At 36.7% G+C, this 18,532-nt stretch overlaps 1 long non-coding RNA gene across 1 annotated transcript; it reads left to right on the plus strand.

The window, feature by feature from the left end:
* The first annotated feature begins 1,063 nt into the window (after window positions 1-1,063).
* Window positions 1,064-17,084, plus strand: LOC134290162 (uncharacterized). Its single transcript, XR_009998878.1, has 4 exons — window positions 1,064-2,020; window positions 2,085-2,578; window positions 15,733-16,227; window positions 16,295-17,084. It is a non-coding gene; the product is annotated as an uncharacterized LOC134290162 (long non-coding RNA).
* The last annotated feature ends 1,448 nt before the right edge of the window (window positions 17,085-18,532 follow it).

Genomic DNA, 18,532 nt, shown 5'->3' on the forward strand with positions numbered 1-18,532 from the left:
AGGAAACCCAAAAGGATTCCCGGGTGAAATTCCTGGGGAGATTCTGTAGGAATGCTGGAAAGAACTCGAATCTCAAAAAAAAAAAACTCTTTACGAATCTCATAATAACTCCTGAGAGAATCGCAGAGCGATCTTCTGATGATGTCCTGAATAAACCTCTCAAAAAATCTCATAACCGGCTCCCTGAGGAATCCCAGAAATTTCTTATGAAGTTCTCTTTCAAGTCCACCATAAATTCCACCATAAGAGCAACCGGATACATGCTAGAATTTCCACGGAATTCAACCAAAATTTGACCCAAAATTCCATTAGATATCTTTTTTATTCATTTAAATGTTCCGCACTGTAGCTTTTATTCAATTATATTAGACAATTTGGTTTTCACTTGGGTTTCTAATCTAATCAGTGCAGAGGTACGCTGTTATGCTCATCTAGATGGATGGTAGGAGAGTCTTGAGGGCGGCAATCTAGCAAAGGTTCGGCATATCTGGGGTCACATTCTTTCCAGAGCTTGATAATTTTCTGGCGTTCATGTCCTCTGGGGTATGATCTGCGCCGTTACGCTGGTAGAAAATCCACTTCAAATATGTTTACCCTCATTAAATAGGTTTCGGTTACGATTATCTCCTGGTTCGGTGGAACTCATTCGGCCAGGACGTCCCAACTGGCGCTGGGTTGAAATATTCTGGATGCTGTCATCATTACTGAGTCTGTAACGATATTGCGAAAATTACTCAGCTAATGGAGACAATCAAAATCCTCGTTCGAATTCACTTACTTGCACGCTTTTTCCAGGACGAAACAGAAAGTCGACTAAAATCGTGACTAAAATTCTCTAAGTCAAAGACTTAGAAATTTTTACCTTAGCAACCGCAGCATGCAGTGCCCTATAGGGCACTGCACTGTTTTGATTTTGTATGGGATTTTGACGTTTCGTGGCCTTGTTGTTTACAAAATTTCTGTAAGAGTGAAAGAGAAGGAGATAATTTCATGCACTGCCCTATGGAGCTTTCAACTTTGTCTGAGCTCTGAGGACAGCTTGCGTTATGAGCAAATTAAATTGCCAATAACTGCAACAGTGTGGCTTCGTGGTCGTGCGGCTAAGGTCATCAAGCCTTTAGTCGCATCGTGCTAAGGAGCGCGGGTTCGATTCCCGCCGCAGCTGTCAGGGAAAGTTTTCGGCTGTGCCACTGGGCGTTGCATGCTAGTCCGTTGTCTAGTGTCGTGCTTCCTTCAAAGAGCAAAATAGCTCACTGGAAGCATTAAACGTGTCTGTGTCTTCTCTTCTTTGAAACAAAATCAGACGAAAGAACAGCCTATTATAAAAGAAGGAATAATATCTATTATATGTGTTTTCTTTGAAGGATAATGTTATTATTAATTAAAATTTGAGATTTTATGATTATTTTTAAAATATTTTAATTTTAATTTTGTTTTCTTGGATAATTCTTTGTTTCCGTGTAATTTCAAAGTATTGCTGTGTACATTCGAAATGCAAACTTGAAATGCGGAAACACCAAATGCGGTAAGATTTTCAAACAAGTAACCCGATGTCAGCGGGAGCTTTTGCATCCTACACAGCAAAAAATATTGTAATCCGCCTCGATGTAATTGGACCTATGTAACAAAAAACCTATGTAATCACTTTTTTCAGATGTACTATCACACCGATTTTGCGTAGAATTACATCTGGCTCAACATTACACAGAAAAACCTTAACCATTCTCGTTTCCGTTGTATTTGTGTAATATTCACATCAAAATAATGTGAATATTACACATAAACAACTGCAACCAAGTGGTTGCGATGACGCTGTGTAAAATTACACAGAATCAATGCCATATCGCATCCTCTTATGATGTGATATGACATCTCGCAACACTGCCCTGATTGTTGCGATCGACCACGCGCAGACAAGCAAGCTGCCATGTTTGTTTTTCGCGTTTTGCGGTCGTCGAGTCCGTCGGGTCGAGTGTTTTTCCTGATTTTTCCAATAATTATTGGAGTTACTCTTGCTCAGGTAAGTTTTTTTTAAACTATCACATAATTATTATCAATATCAATTATTTTTTTTCTCCAAATAGGTAAATCCAACTAGAGTTTTGCGGTACCGACGACGCGGTACTAAAAACCTGCCGCAACCCTCTACTCGACCAATAATCGTCTATTGATGGCCAACCCGGAGAGAAAATCATTGTTAAGCTGCTCCTGTTTTGTCCTGGCCCTCGAAATGGCCAATTATGACTTCTTCCGCGACAATTTCATGGTCATTCGTAGATTTCATCGTGGAAAAATACCCCGTAAAAACACCATCGACGCCACGACAGAAGAAATTGTTTTTCGTGATAGTTGCCAAACCGGTCCCCTGAGCTGGTAGTGATGGTCATGATCCAGCGCGCCATATGTACGTTGTCCAGCAATACCGTTAGATGCGCAAAGCATTCCGCCGAGCAGATTCTGCAGGATGGTGAATTTCACGTTGCTCCGGAAGACTACGAAGAGGTCGGCTTGAATACCGAAATGGCCTGAATAAGGGTACCTACAGAGGATTCCATTCATCGTCCTTATCCATTTGCAGGTATGCCAAAGAACCTATACTATTCCCCATAAAAGCATTACTCTGCATTTTATGCCTTAGAAAATGTATGCAACATTAGTTTACGAGAAAACGGTTTCTAGAGATTGTTAGAATTGTTGATATAGAGCTTTGATCCATTTGGGCAGACAGGACCCGCTTCCCACTTTTCGCTATGGGCGATTCCACTATTGTTGGGGCAGTTGCGTGAGTTATAAGCAATTTCATGCCAATTAACTTGAACTTTTGTACCTTTTGATACTTTCGGTAGGATTCGTTTTATTTTACCTAGCTATATTGTACGGATCTTACATAACAATTGGATGACAATCGGCGCTCTGCGTCGCTAAGGGTTAGTCGATTCATCAGATTCCGTGTAGTTAATGATTTGTTTCTTCTTAATGTAGTATCCCAACTGAGACTAAACCTGCTCTCAGCTTAGTGTGTACCATGAGCGCTTCCATAGTTTTCAACAGTTTTTTTTAACTTTTTGTCATGTTTGCATATCTTTCCACATTTTTTGTATGATAATATAATTAATTATCCGTTTGTGCAATGAAACGTTGTAAATAGAGTGGACATTAAGATTTCTTGAAAAGTTGATAGCGGAAACATTGCTTCAGAAAATTTTCCAGGTATTTCTTCAGGAGTAGGGTCTGGGACTATTTCGGCAGGAGCACCTATTTTGGGCACTTGCTGCTATAACTCAGTCAATTTTGAACCGATTGACTTTATTTTTGAAACATGATCAGATACGCACAGTATCTAGCCATGTGCAAAAATTCAAGTCAATCGATTTGAAATTGACTAAGTTATAGCAGCAAGTGCCCAAAATAGGTGCTCCTGCCCAAATGGTCCCAGACCCTACCTCCAGGAATTTATCAAAGGATTCCTTTGTGTGTTACTCCAGTTTTCAGGGGTTCCTATAATGGTTGTTTCAAGGTATTTCCGATAAATGCTTCAGGAATTCCTCCCACGATTCCTTCACAGGTTCCTACAGATACTTCTGCAGGGATGCATCATAGATTTCCTCCACGAGTTTTCCCTGGATTGCCTTCAGTGATTCCCTCAGGTATTTTTTCATGTATTCCTTCAGAGTTTTCTCCATGTAATCTTTCAAATATTCAGCTAGGGATTGCTCCAGAGATCAGCTTATTTCTAGGATTTATCTAGGAATTCCTTCAACATTTTTTCCAATGCAATTGCATACATGCCTCTGGGAATCCAGAGAGCATTCCTTCTGAAATTTCTCCAGGTATTCCTGGAATTGCTTCCGCGCTATCTCGCGGGGTTTATTCCAAAACTCCAAATGAGGGTTTTCAAGAATTGCTCTTTGGATTCCTGAAGATTCCGAGATTCCTTCAGGAATTTCTTCAGGGACAATTCCAAAGATTCCTTCTGATTTTTTTTTGTCTTTATTTTTGAGATTTTCAGCCCTAGGCTGGTTCATCTCATATTCCTTCCGAAATTCCCCCAAAAATTTCTTCAGTAATTTCTCCAGGGATTCCTATCAGGGTCCCCTTCAGGAATTTCTCCTTGGATTGCATCAAGAATTTCTCCCGGGATTCCTTCAGCAATTCCTACAGGAATTCGTTCAGAAATTCCTTCCGGGATTCCGTCCGGATCCTTTCCAAAATTTCTTAAGGAATCACTTCTAGGATTCGTTCAAGAATTCATCCAGGAAGTCCTTCAAGAAATTCTTCAGGAATTTCAACTACGTAACCTCAAAAGTGAGATTACGCGACGCCACTGATCGGAATTCTTACAGAAATTCTTCACTGGATTCCTTCAGGAATATTTCCCGAGATATCTTCAGGGAATCCTCCTGGGATGGCTTCAAGAATTCATACAGAGATTCCATCAGGCATTCCACCCGGGATTTGTTCAGGAATCCCTTCCGGGTCGTCCTCCCGGAGTTCTTTTAATAATCCCTCCCGGGCTCCCTGTAGAAATTCCTCCATAGATACCTCATAAAATGCTTCCCAAAATTCTTTCCGCATTTTTTTCAGGAATTTATACCGTGGGGTGCCCTAATTTCGTGCGGGCCCAAACTTCGTTAACTTCTGACATCTGAGAGCATTATTATCTAATTAACAGCGGAATCATCCAAAATTAGCTATAACCTCAAAACTGCATTTGATCTCAATACAAAAAAACCCGATTTAATCCACCTATGGTGAACAGAACCCTTCTTACACTTATTAAAAATATTGTTGTATTATGCGTATTAAGCAAATTTATTTTGTGCGATTGGCCAAAAGTTCTAGAAAATATTGTGGATTTGACATCTAGTGAATTGGTTCCCAAAATAGCATCAGACCATGGACTTACCAGAAATGCCAGACACTTCCTAGAATCTTATATGGAATGTTAAAAAAATAGCTTTCATATTCTGGAATATTGTATCTTTTGTTAACTGCCAAATAATCTTGAATCGATTAACAAATGGATAAAAAAAATCAGCAAGATGCACTTTGTCTAATATCTCTTAATCAGTCGAATAAATTAACTCCGAAGTACTTGGTATTCATGGTTATGGTGTTGAAAGGACAAAAATGATACATCTACTAAGTTAATCAGTTTTGGCATTAACTAGTTATTTTGGCTGTACAGTTCTTGCATTTTTCCCACAATATATAAATTTAAAGCTTTCATTTAACATATTGTTAGTTTTCATAAAATTCCTGTGTATTTGTAATTTGTTAATTATAATTTTGTTGAAAACAATAACCTGCTAGAATACACTTTGTATGAGATCAGCATTATTTATTGAAAAATAATTTCCCATAGACTGGTCAAAAACAAGCGCAAGATAACAAGTGAATATAATAAAAAAAATAATTTATTGAAATACTCTACGTAAGATATCTCAGTAATCAAATGTCGAATCGAAATAAAATTTCAGGGCCTTATACAAGCATATTGTAGCTTTCACTTGGTGCTTAGAGAACCCAAATCGGTTGACAGACGGCTGAGATATTTATTATGGTACCCTTGGTCAAAAATCTCAAAAAGTTAACCTGTATTACTCCCAAGTACTCTTTGAAAGATATCTCGGTAACCAAATGTCCAATCCTAATGAAAATGTATAGGGTTCTACTAGAATGTTGTAGCTTTTATTTGGTGCCAGAATAACCGAAATCGGTTGACAGACGGCTAAGATATTTACTATGATACTTTTGATCAAAAATCTCAAAAGGTTTAGTTGTATAAATTCGAAGTACTCTTCGAAAGATATCTCTGTAACCAAATGTCCAATCGAAATAAAATTTCTGGGCGATCTACTAGGATGCTGTAGCTTTCATTTGGTGCCAAGAGAACCCAAATCAATTGACAAACGGTCGAAATATTTATTATGATACACTTGGTCAAAAATCTTAAAAAGTTTAGAAGTATGACTCATAAGTACTCTTCGAGAGATATCTCGGTAACCAAACGTCCAATCGAAAAAAAATTCAATAGCGTTCTACTAGGATGTAGTAGCTTTCATTTGCTTCCAAGAGAACTCAAATCGGTTGACAGACGGCTGAGAAACGTGCGTGACTTTTTTTTGTAACGCACATACACACACACACACATACACACATACACACACACACATACAGACATTTGCTCAGTTCGTCGAGCTGAGTTCATTGGTATATGAGACTCGGACCTTCGGGCCTCGGATCGAAAGTCGGTTTTTCGAGCGATATTTATACCCTTCTTATGGGTGTAAGAAGGGTAAAAAGAATTTATTGAAATACTCTTCGTAAGATATCTCAGTAATCAAATGTCGAATCGAAATAAAATTTCAGGGCCTTATACAAGGATATTGTAGCTTTCATTTGGTGCTTAGAGAACCCAAATCGGTTGACAGATGGCTGAGATATTTATTATGGTACCCTTGGTCCAAAATCTTTCAAAAAGTTAACCTGTATTACTCCCAAGTACTCTTTGAAAGATATCTCGGTAATCAAATGTCCAATCCTAATGAAATTGTATAGGGTTCTACTAGAATGTTGTAGCTTTCATTTGGTGCCAGGGTAACCGAAATCGGTTGACAGACGGCTAAGATATTTATTATTATACAATTGGTCAAACATCTCAAAAAGTTTAGTTGTATGAATCCTAAGTACTCTTCGAAAGATATCTCTGTAACCAAATGTCCAATCGAAATAAAATTTCTGGGTGATCTACTAGGATGCTGTAGCTTTCATTTGGTGCCAAGAGAACTTAAATCGTTTGACAAACGGCCGAAATATTTATTATGATACACTTGGTCAAAAATCTTAAAAAGTTTAGAAGTATGACTCATAAGTACTCTTCGAGAGATATCTCGGTAACCAAACGTCCAATCGAAAAAAAATTCAATAGCGTTCTACTAGGATGTAGTAGCTTTCATTTGCTTCCAAGAGAACTCAAATCGGTTGACAGACGGCTGAGAAACGTGCGTGACTTTTTTTTGTAACGCACATACACACACACACACATACACACATACACACATACACACACACACACATACAGACATTTGCTCAGTTCGTCGAGCTGAGTTCATTGGTATATGAGACTCGGCCCTCCGGGCCTCGGATCGAAAGTCGGTTTTTCGAGCGATATTTATACCCTTCTTATGGGTGTAAGAAGGGTAAAAATGAAAATTTTGATTTATGTGAAAGATTGAAAAATAAATTGCAAATGTATACAAATAGCAGATGCCATATTCAGAGATACGAGAAAATCAACACAGAAGTGAACAAATATTTCGATCTCTATTAAAGGTAAATATTCCAATTTATGTTTGATTATTTCAATTCAATATGTTTTATTATGATACGCAATAAAATTACTTAAAAATGTTATTTTCTTATTTTGTTTCAACATTTTTGTTGTTGGCGAAATTAGAAACCCACAACCCTAGATTTAGCGCTCAACTCACTTCAAATTTAGATTCTTACACAATTTCACAATTATACCTTAATTTAATCAACCAGCTTTAGGCTTTAAAAGTCACGCTGAAATTCTAAAATACATTGATGATGACTATTAGTTTCTGAATCATGAGTAATTTCTTGTTTAATAGAAATTCTCTGGATGACAGTTTTACATTGTTCGGATGCTCAAGTCAACGATTAGATCTTAAATTTTAGTACAAACATATTATAAATCACAATTTTTAAAAATTGTGATTTGAAGTGGCTTGCTGAACCTGAACTGAACCTAAAAACGTAAGAAATATTGCGAAAAATATAGATTTTTTGGCAAAAAAACTTTTTAAATGATTTCAGCAGAAATGCAAAAACAAACTTCTACAATTTCCACATTATTTTCACTAGAAATGTCTATGAATTCCGTAGGAAATTGTACATGAAATTTAACCACAAATAAATGTAATTATTTTTCGCACAATACACAGCATAATTTGCCAAGATACTTGTCCGAATATTATCAAGGAATCACGTAGATTTCCTGGGTGTCTACTGTCAACTGCCTAAAAAAAAGGAAAATCTGGAAATATCAAGCAAAATAATTTTAGCTGGAAAATCCTAGAATTGTGGTGGAAGGATTTTTGTCGATCAGATATTTCGTTGATAGATATGATTAGTATGGTATATCTATAGATTTTTCAATCTATGGTTTTAATGCATTTTCTAGAAATTTAAAATCATATTTCTGAAGTGTATTTTATTCCATTTTTTTATTTACATGATAAATACTAAAAATGATAAATACTGAAAATCTAAAATTCTATTCTTGCATAACTGATTTTGTATTTTATGTATGGCAAAACCATGGCAAAAATAGTTTGTTTCTGTAGTAGTTCCTGCTGATACAATTTGAGAATTTTTGCCGACCTGGATGAGTTTTGGGCTAAGTTTTAATCAACGTTCTTAACTAAACTTTTTGAAATAATTCCTAAATTTGTTAGTAAAGGATTCTTTAAATTATCGCTTAGTAGGAATTTTCAATGATAGATCTAGCAAAAGCACTTAAATGTTTGGATTCTTAGATGTTTTACAAGCTCCACAAACATTTAGAGAGAAGTCGGGAAAATTTTAAATCAATGCGGGAAAAATGCGGGAATTTCATTTTTGATTTTGTGTGGCCACCCTGCATATTGTTTAGGACCATTTTTGGAGGGTTCTGGGCAGGTCTGGTCAATGCTGAACGGGTTACAGGGACTCCGGAAGCTGGTCAATTGGGTAACGACAATGAACTTCATATAGTTTTCGCTCCAAAACCCGGCGCCACATGGTTCAACCTTCGTCTGTTGTTCTTGTGATACAAAAAGAGATTAATAGTCATCTTCTTCTTCTTCTTCTTGGCATAACATCCCTACTGGAAAAAAGCCTGCTTCTCAACGTTACAAATATTTATTTCACTTTTTGTCCCACCCCCTGGTCGAGGGGGGGGGGGATAAAAATAACAAACCATTTAATCTGGAAAATATTAAAAACTCATCAGATTTGTTACAGAATTTTTAGCAAGACCCGATATTTTGATAAATATTTTTATCTGCCCCCTCAAAATGCAAAATCCTACCAAACATTTTTGAAGTTGGGGAGACAAAAAGTCAAAATGATATCCACCTTATTGTAGATGTAGCAATCTAACTTCCAAAAAAAAATGTACTCACTGGAAATGAACTCGAAATTTGTTATTGCAAATTATAAAATACAAAGATGAAGTAATGAGGAGGTTTCATGTCAGTTGGAGGAAGGATTGTTGAAAATTGCTCTATTCCACCGGCTTTTTCCATCTCCGGTGAAAATAAAACAAAAATCCTTCGGGAGCTCCCACGAGGAGCTTCACCAGGATTTCCTTACGGAGTTCAAACGAGAATCTCTCACGAAGCCTATTTTTCGTCTAGAAGTGCCCGCAGGAGCTCCAGCAAAAATGCTGAGCACCACTGATCTAGAAGTGGTGCTCAGCATTTTACGCAATTCATCAACAAAATTGCTTAGTACTTATCGAAAACCACTTCAACGACAAGCAAATTAGTATTCAAACTGAAGCTTAGTATCGAGGTCATTTAGTAGTACAAGGTTACTAAACTGAAATAAGTTTTGCAACTTTTCGTAACTTGACGAACTTCGATAATAATGAGTGTGGCCTGCGGGCGTAATTTTTACTCAATCGAGCAAATCTCGAAAGATTGAAAACATAACTCAGGTTTTTCTCCATAACCAGTTAGCTACAACACCAGGCGTTGGATAAAGCATAAATTTGTAACACATCTCTTCAGTTTTTATTGATTTCTAACCAAATGTTGCGAAAAATACGAGAAGCGCTGAGCTCCACTGCTCTAGATGTTCCATTATTGGTAACCTTTAAGTAGTTCCATAAGGAATACTTCCAATAGCCCCACCATCAAATCCACCAGAAAAGTCATCCAGAAATTCTCAAGAAATTTCACTAGAAATTTCAGGAGTTCTGATTCTGATCGAAACTCCAGTAGGATTCACAACAGAAATTCGTATCGGCGTTCCTCCTCGTATTTCTGTATTAGTACCACTGCAAATCCCGCAGGAGTCGCATCCTCTAGTACTTCCAGCGAGAATTGCTCTAGAAGTTCCAACGAAAAATTTTCTAGGAGTTCCACCAGAAATCCCTCTAGAAGAGGTTACCCCGGAAATTCTCTCGCCAGTAGTATTTTTTTTTAACTAAGAACTGTTTTCGAAGTAACAACGGGAATGTCCCAAGGAGTTTCTCAGGAAAATCGTCTAGGAGTTGCGTAACGAATTCTCCTAGGAGTTCTGAACAGACTATCTCTAGGAGTTCCACTAAAAATTTTTTTTATTACTCCCACCAATTAGACTAGTTTACAAAAAAAAAAACGAAAGTCATGAACTTCCATCATCGACCAAAATTTTTTATGCATAAGTTAATTATAGTGATGTTACCTAACATCACAATGGATCATTGAAGCCAACTTTTCCGCTACTCACCGCATCAAAACAAAAGCGCCACCGTATATGGACTGTTACACAATGACAGCAGTCGAGTTACGTCAAACACACAAGGCTACGGTGGCGCTATCTGTTCATTTCATAGCTCAATTTCAAAGATATTCTAGAGAACATTCTGGTGGAAATACTTGTTGAGACACATACACATATTTATAGATTCATATGACACTTCCGGAGTAATTCGCGAATAGGGCGTAACTGACAAAGCAATAACATTGAGAAAACAACAACCGAATTTTGCTGATACAATTTCAATTCCTATTTAGGAATAGTTCAGAGTAATTCAACATGAACAAGCTTAAATGACACAATTCTGACACATTTTCTTAATTTTCTAATAAAACAGTACACATTTGTTAATTTTTGCACTAAAAATTGCATTTATTTTGTTACGCCAGAATTGATGCCCGATAATGCCAAATACGCCCAATACTATAAGCCTTGAATCGATATCAATTTCAGAATCGCCTTTTACTATTCGCCTTGTTTATGATTTTCGCCTTTCACTATCGCCGTGTTTACGTTGTGATTTCAGTTTCGCCTTCTACTTTCGTAAACAAAAACACCAGGAGTGGAAAGCGTAATTCTTGTTTTGTTTCGTGCGACACATAATGGGATTACGTCTTTCACTCAACCCGTGATTTTCAATAGTTAGAAAAGTGATTTCAAGGAAAGTTTGTGAGTATTTAGTAGGAAAATCTAACATCTTTTCAATCTTATAATCACCTCAATTGTGTACTTTTTGTCAGTTACGACCTATTCGCGAATTTCTCCGGGACTTATGCATTTCAGGATGTACATGTTCCAGAAAACATCAAGCGTCCAATAAAAGTTTTATAAAACAACAAAAATATAACTTCTTTCTAAAAAAATTATCCTTGTACAATCTCTAGGAGAATACTTGATTTGATATAGCATTTGTCCTTTAAGCGAAAAGTCTTTGAGAAATTTGGAGAGGATGCTAATAAAATTTTGAATTAATGAATTGCTCCAAGAAGAAATTCAAATTAAAAATAATAAAAATCTGGATGAGTAATTTTGGTGAAAACATTCTTACAATTTATAAAATATTTGAAAGAATATTTAAAGGGATTTTGTTATATCTGATGGAACTCCCCAAAGCACGCCTATTGTTTTTTTGATCTACTCATTTGTTGAACTGGTGAAAAAAAAATGTTCGGAGAAAACCGGAGTAAGTTATCGGGAAAATCCCTTTTTGGTGAAGCTTTAGCATAAGTCCCTGGTAAAACTCCTGGTTCATCCATTTCTCGAGAATTTTGAGTATCCGTAGTTTCTAGTGAAACTACCAATTGAAATTCTCGCGGGAGTTCCAATGAGTATTCAAAAGCATCTGGATTATGGAAATAAATAATTCCCATATATAGAATCTGCCTCTACATTTTGGGGAAAATATTTTCTCAAAAACTAATCTTTCAGGAATTCCTGGAGAAATTCCTGACATATTTGAAAATGTGGCCAATGAGTAAATCTCTGAGAACTTCATATGCAATCGCTGATGAAAAGACTGAATGCGAGACGATTATCAGACAAAATTTAAGACTTTTTTGATCTCTCAAATTTCTCGTAGAATTTACGATTTCAGTCTAAGTAACCTGCCTGATTTTCTGCGGTAGCTATTAACGCTACCATAAAGTTCGCCACTGGTTTTCGATTAAATTATCTTAAAATGACCATCAAAAATACTACACAGAAGATTTCCCTAGAAATCGTTTTCAAAATTCTTTCCTGGTATTCCACCAGGAGTTCATCCAGAATGTTTTTTTTTTGGCATTCTGTTATTGCCTATTAGTTTCCCAAACGAACTTACCAAGATTTTTTTAGAAGAGACTTTTGGAATATAACTAAGAAATTCGTAAATCCTATAATCATAGTGTAATTTCTGAGTTTCGACACCCCCCAGGATTATACTTTTGATTTTTATTTGCTTAACCCTTTATAAGGCAGTAGCAACTACATCGCCACCTACTATTTGTAGTTTTTCTGTTTATAACAATTTATTTCAAACTTTTGTTTTACGAAAAACTGGGATTATTAACAACGCCTGGTATTTTTTGATACTAAACAAAGCTTTTACAACAAGCCATTTGAAGTCTCAAAAATGGCTAAATTTGACCGCGTGAAGAAAATAAGCTCAAACTTATTGTAAAAGCATAGATTTGGTAAATATTTTAAGAAATCATCGTGCTTCCTTCAAAGAGCAAATAGCTCACTGGAAGCATTAAACGTGTCCGTGTCTTTTTTCCAATAAAAAAAAAAAAAAAAATCAAATTATGGGTTGACATGAGCTGAACTACGCAGTTTATATCATGGGTTAAGTCATAAATCACTCTAAAATCTCTTTTCCGGCTTTTTGTCGAAGTCAAAAGAAGAAAAGTACCGCAAACGGGCAGTGACAAGAATATTGCCACCAGCGCTGGGGGTCTAAACGGGCAATGGCAACGATAATGCTACCTCAAAAGCTCGTTTTTGGACTAAATGGACAGTGGCAACTATATTGCCACCTTGAATTTTGAGAGTTTCATTCAAACAAAAATTGTTTTGTACTTGTAATCATGTATATAATCATTTCCATAATAGTAGCCGTAACAACTCTTCTAGTTTTCTCGGCCTTATAAAGGGTGAAAAAAACTGCATAATTTGTACTAGTTGGCCATCTTAAGATTTAAATTTAAGAATCTGAAGATGTCGTAACTTCAATGCCCATCATTGGATAGAAGACAACAATACATGACTTAGCTAAATATTAAATAAATTAGTTAGAAACTTATTTTCAAATTCATATGAATGTTAACTCCAAGAAAATATTCAATATTATTTCTCTTAAATTTTTCTAAGTAAGTTACGTTTAATTTTCATTGTAAATCATTCTATTTTAGAATCGGGAAAATTTTCAAAGATCTATCGGGAAAACCGGGAAAAACTCGGGAATTTTATTTGCCGCTCTGAGTGGCCACCCTGGCATAGGCTGACACAAATTTCGATTTTCTCTAATGTCACCCCCCCCCCCCTCGGAAAATTTTGGCCGGAATTCGACATTTTGAGGGGGGACACAAATAAATTATTCAAAACTTTAAAAATTTTGAACTGAAATTAGAGTTGTCGAGAAAATTTCTTAACAAATCTGATGAGTTTCACGATTTTGCCTAATTGTTTGGGTAATTTTTCATCAAATACATTTATTATTTATTATCCCCCCCCCTTGCCGAATCAACGAGCAAAGTGACAAAAGAAGAAAATGAGATTTTTTCCGGCTTCATTATGTTCTGATATCAGGATCGTGCTTTGAAAATTTTTAAGTAGAACAGTTTTTGAGCTTATCCTGAAAATCGAGCTCTAAATATGATATTTACTATCTCCTTAAATTTGAGCAAAATATCCAAAAATAATGAAGATTTGTATTTTTTGCAGTAAGAAAAAAATAATTGAAAAAATCTTTCTCGACGTATGTACATTTGAAACCTTAGATGTAGGCCAGTTATTTAAAAAAAATCAGCTCAATCGGAGCATTGGTTACGGAAATAGAGATGCATGAAGGGAGCAACTTTGCTGAAAAATTATAACAAAAATCGATTCAAATCGACAGCCTGGTATGGAAAGTAGAAAAAATTAAGCCCTACTGTAATTTTTTCCTTCGCGTTTTCGAACTCAGGACATGATTCTACACTAAAAATGATCATCAGCTTACCGAGTTCAAAAATGCTGTAAACTAGTGTTGTTTCTCTAGTAGATTCACTGGGAATTCCTCAAGGAGTTCCTGTCAGAGTTTCACTGGCAATTTTGCTCAAAGTTTCAACGGAAGTACTTCCAGTTACACCGGAAGTTTCACTCGAAGATCCTCTATGAATATTTGTAGGCCCCCCTCCGCTAATAACCAGAAATTGTAGTAGTTGATCCACAGTGAATCCGTCCATCAAATCCATTGTGAATTCCTCAAGTATATTCACTGGAACTCCTCTAAGACATTCAGCAGTGATTCTCCTAGGAGTTACAGCAAGGATCCCACATGTCTAGAGAATTTCTCTGGGAGTTTCATCGATTATTACTAGAAGTTGCATCGGGAAGTCCGGCAAGAGTTATACCGGAAATACTTGTGGAAGTACCACCGAAAATCTCTTCAGAAATCGTTCTAAAAGTTCCAAAGAGAATTTCCTTAAGAATTCCGCAAAATACTTCTCTATGTGTTCTGCAGCAAATTTTCTCTAGGAGATAAACTTTTAATCCCTAGGGAAGTTCTGTCAGGAATTCATTTGAAAGTATTATTCACTGGGGATACTTCTCGAAGTTCTACTAGAAATTCCTAACAGGAGTACCGCCGAGAATACTAAGTAATTACTGTAGAAGTTCCACCGTACATTCCTGCAGGAATTCCATCGGAAATTTCTCTACAATTTTTACCAAATAGTGTGCCTGTACCAGTTATCGCACTATCTAAGGAAAACTATTTCTACAAAAATAAGAAGAAGACCGACGAATGTCGTCGATATGTCAAATGATAGATTTGTTTTCATACATTACAGGAAAAATATAGAAACGAAGCCAAATCCACTTTTAGTATTTATCGCGGCATGTGCCAATGATAGGAACCCTGTCCCAGTTATGGACACATTTTGTAATTTCGGTTCCACTTCGCACTATTTACATGCATTCCTTATGGGATTAGCCATAACTGGTACACTATGGCGAAATAGGGTGCAAGGAAGCCAAAATTTTAAGGAAAATGATTTATTTCTATCATAATTTGAGAAAATTGTGAAGTTTGAATGAGTGCAATCATCTTTAGTGAACGTGATCTGTTGTTCACATATTTTTCTTGTTGATTTGTATCGTTAAAGGTTGAAAATCAACTGCGTCCTTGTCATTATCAGTACTTCCTGAGTGAGGGCAGTTCACGTTGGTAGCCTGGTTCGTCGCTGGGGTCATTGCCGTTGGTCTCGGTTTGTACTACATATTCTGTTTCTGATTTTTCATTGCCATCCTTTTTAACAGCTGATTCGCAGGACCGGATATCAACCTCCTACATAATTGAACTTAGAGTTCTTCACTGGAGCTCACACGTCGATCACCCGCCCTTATGGTGAACAGGTGCTGTTCTGTGCCGTTCCGTTTAGAGCGCTCTGATTATATATACTTTGTTTTTATTTTGTAATGAAAAGATCTCAATCAATATCTCTTTCTCTTACTAAACAGTGGTACAGGAAGCGATCTTCTCCGGCGATGCCAAGATCATCACCTCCTGGAGGTCCAGAAGTGCCACATCAAGTGATTGTCGCACTCCTCGCAGCTGTTGCAGCACCACCAGGACACGCCAGACGTCTACGTTGAGATGGGAATTTACCAGCTGGGAACCGTCGATGTCTCGTGTCTGCCCAAGCCAAGGCCCAAGCGATATCAACAAAGTGCACAAACGAGGGTAAAACGTATACGGATCGACACCACGCTGCTGGGGTTTGATAACACCTAGCTGCGCGGAAATACGAGCTACATTTTTAAAGACCAGTTTGATTTCTAATGGAACGAATTCGGATTTTACGGATGGTGTAGTGAGAAGGAAGAGAGAACATCAACAGGTACGAGTGCAAGGCGTTCAGAGGGAGCAATGTCGTTTATAGAGCCCGTCCTCATGTGTCGTGACTGGAACCCTTTGTCACCATGCAGCTTCCGCGGGATTCCCCGGTGAGATAGGTAAGCTGACACATTTCATACGTATTAAATCTACCAGATTTTTGATCTGCTTTATCCATCTTTCCAGAGATCCTGTTCTTCCACGTGTTGAACGCGGCCCTCTAACATTTGGAAATGCGTTCGCGAAAAAAGCGCAGATGGCGAACATCAGCATTCTGCAAGAGAGCGAGGAGCGCACCTCCATTAACGACATTAATTATTGTTTTAACGTGCTGGCCGAGTAGGTGTATGGTAACGATGCCTGTAATTTAAAGCTAAAATTAATTATGTATTTTATGTACAATTAGATGAAATTGTGTATTTTCGACAGTTTTAGATCTCTTCGTCATGGGTTTTTTTTTTGAAAGCTTTTGAGTTGGCCTCAAATCCTTCCCAACCAAGCTGAATTAGACGACCAAGTTTCAGGAAATTTGGTCGACAAAAAACCCATGACGAAGAGAACAAATCTGGCGATCATACCCATCTGCCATCTTCACCCAATGTATATTTTTGAAAAAATAAAATAAATATAGGTACCATATTCGTACCGCGTTGTAACCATTCTTCATTTATTTACCATCGACTACTCTCTCAATGGCTGATTAAATTGGGTTTTATCCTTTTTTGACTTGAATTTAGTATAGTTCTTGCAATTCCAACAACTATACTAAATTCTGAACGAAAAAGGTAAAAATCCAATTTAATCAACGATTTAGGGAGCTTTTGCAATAGGTTTAGTTTACATCGCCTCCATTACATCGTGGAAAGTACGTCGAATTTATTTACATCGCGAAAATTACATCGGATCTGTTTATTACATCAACAGCCGTCGAGTACATCGGGCTGTGTAATATTAATCGATCGATGTAACGACCTGGTTGCAGCTATTTCGATGTAATATTCAACAACTTTTTTTGCTGTGTAGGTTGGCGGTGATATTGGCTAGGGTTGCTACGTTGCCTTTGGTGACACTGTGTTACCGCGTTTGAAGCGCATTTGGGCACCGTTTACATCCTGAACGCACACAGCAATACCCTGAAAATATACTGCACGTTTGTACCACATGTTTTAAACATGAATTTTTACCTGTTGGAAAACATCTTAATTTAACGTGTCAAACCAGTCATAGATATACTTTTCGAAATCATGTGTAAACACGTTAGTTTGGCATCATAAATGTCAATTTTTTTTTTCTTAGAATAACAGTATCAGGCACCTAGCTGCGGGTTCCAAAAAATGAAGCTTTTTTAGACATACTTAAGAGGAAACAAACCATCATCCTTTAGCGCTGTTTGCAGTTCAGAAGGAATTTCTCTGCCTATCTTGATGCATGGGAAATTCCTTGCCTAAATCGCCCAAGAATAAGAAACCGTTTTTTTTTTCGATCGCAGTACGCAGTTGCGAAGAAATGACAATTCAAATGGCAACCACAGTAGACAATTTCTTCCAGGAATCGGTCAAGAAGTTTCTTGAGCGATTTCTTCTGAACTCGAAACTAGGCTTTTATCAGAAATCAAAAGTATTTTTTTCGCTGAAATCACAACCAATGGTAATGAAATATATCACTGTACTCTACTCAGCATCTGGAAAGCAGTGAAATAATTTTCAGTGACGGTTTTTGGATTTCCAGCATGAAAACTACTTTTGAATAATTAATGATTGTTGATGACTGATTGGTGGTTATTTGAGCCTTAATGTGGGTGAGTTTTACAATATACATCAAGCTATAGCCGAACCATTTCCATTATCGATAGGGGAATTGTGGGTAAAATCACCAGGGGAGAGGGGGGTTGGTTGAAATGAACAGGGTGTTGTTTTACAGCAATAAGCGTATTTTTAAATTTTTCTAACGATTGGATTCTGTGTAATAACATAAATCATTATACTTCTGCTGATCTTCAACTTAAAAATTAAATAAACCACTTGATTATGACGAAAATATCAAAAACCACGTAAAAAAATGCGCTGAATTAAAATTGAGCTTATCTGAATTAAGGTCAATTCGTATATTTTTCGCAAATAATGACATGGGTGATCCCATATTCCATAAATGTACTTCCAAAAGATAATATTCAGTTGAAAAAAAAAAAAAATGTGGTTTCGCTTTCAATACAATGTTAGGAGCTTTAAAACCAGAACGACTTGGGGGTAAAATGAACAGTTGGTTAAAATTTTATCTATTTTTTATCACATTTTGTGCAAACTCAGTATATTGAAATCTGCACACAAATTTTAACACAATTTGTGCAAAAAGTTAAGAAATACGCTCATAAAATAAGATTTTTATCCGAAAAATCGCATGGTTTAGTAATTTTTTTACAAATAA

Source organism: Aedes albopictus, chromosome 3, assembly GCF_035046485.1.
Source record: "Aedes albopictus strain Foshan chromosome 3, AalbF5, whole genome shotgun sequence".
Lineage (NCBI taxonomy): Eukaryota > Metazoa > Arthropoda > Insecta > Diptera > Culicidae > Aedes > Aedes albopictus.